Below are 1034 nucleotides of genomic sequence, written 5' to 3' on the forward strand. Positions count from 1 at the left end.
CGACTGAGTCGCTGACGCATGATCTGTATAGATCACAAACGGCTTGGAGCCGAGCAGGTGGACCCTGAGCTTAACAAGTGCATACTTTATCGCAAGTAGCTCCTTGTCGTGAACTGGGTAGTTCTTCTCTGCAGCTTTGAGCTGTCGAAATTCGAACGCGGACACCCGATCTCGCCCCTCGGCGTCTGCTTGCAGCAGTGCACAGTCGATGGCAAAGCTCAAAGCGTCACAGACGACACTTAAAGGACGATCAGGGTCTGGCAAGGCCAGTATTGCGCATAAAAGAGGATGTCTTTGACCCCGTCAAAAGCCTCCCGATGATCGATACCCCAGCACCATTCCGCATCCTTCTATGAGAGATTCGACAAAGGCCGTGCCAAATCTGCGTAGTTCTCGCTGTACTTGTGCAAATAGTTGGCGAGGCCAAGAACAATGCGCAAGTCCTCTTGGTTCTTTTGTAACCGGCCAGTCCATGATGGCCTCGACCCTAGCGGGGCCCGCTCTGAGGCCACGCTTCCCAATGAAGAACCCATCTTCAGCGCGAAAGATGCACTAGTCTGCATTATCATACAGCTTATTCGTGCGCATGCACTCGGGCACCGTTCTCAAATGAGCGATGTGGTTCTGTGATCAGCACGACTGTGGACGAAGATGTCGTCAAAGTATGTCTGTGCATACGCGCGGTGGGACCTATACAACTGCACCACAAGGCGTAAATGTTGCTGGCCATTTGAGAGTCTTTGGGTATCAGCTTCTTCCAGAGCATTCTGCTCGGAGTACTCCGCTGTCAGCAAAAGTATTATTGTCCTCATGAGCAATTGGTAAAACGTATCGAGCAAGTCGAGTGCGCTGTACTTTGTACATCCAACCATGTCGTTCTGGAGAATATCCTTCCTAGGAATCGGCGTCTCTGTCAGAACGGTGGCAGCGTTGAGTTTATTGTAAGCGTGAACGATACGCCACTTGTCGTTCGGTTACCGAACACAAAACGTGGGTGTCGACTGTGGAGAATTGCTCTCCAGCACCATTTCTGC

This window comes from Plasmopara halstedii (assembly GCF_900000015.1).
Source record: "Plasmopara halstedii genome assembly, contig: Scaffold_555, whole genome shotgun sequence".
Taxonomy (NCBI): Eukaryota; Oomycota; class Peronosporomycetes; order Peronosporales; family Peronosporaceae; genus Plasmopara; species Plasmopara halstedii.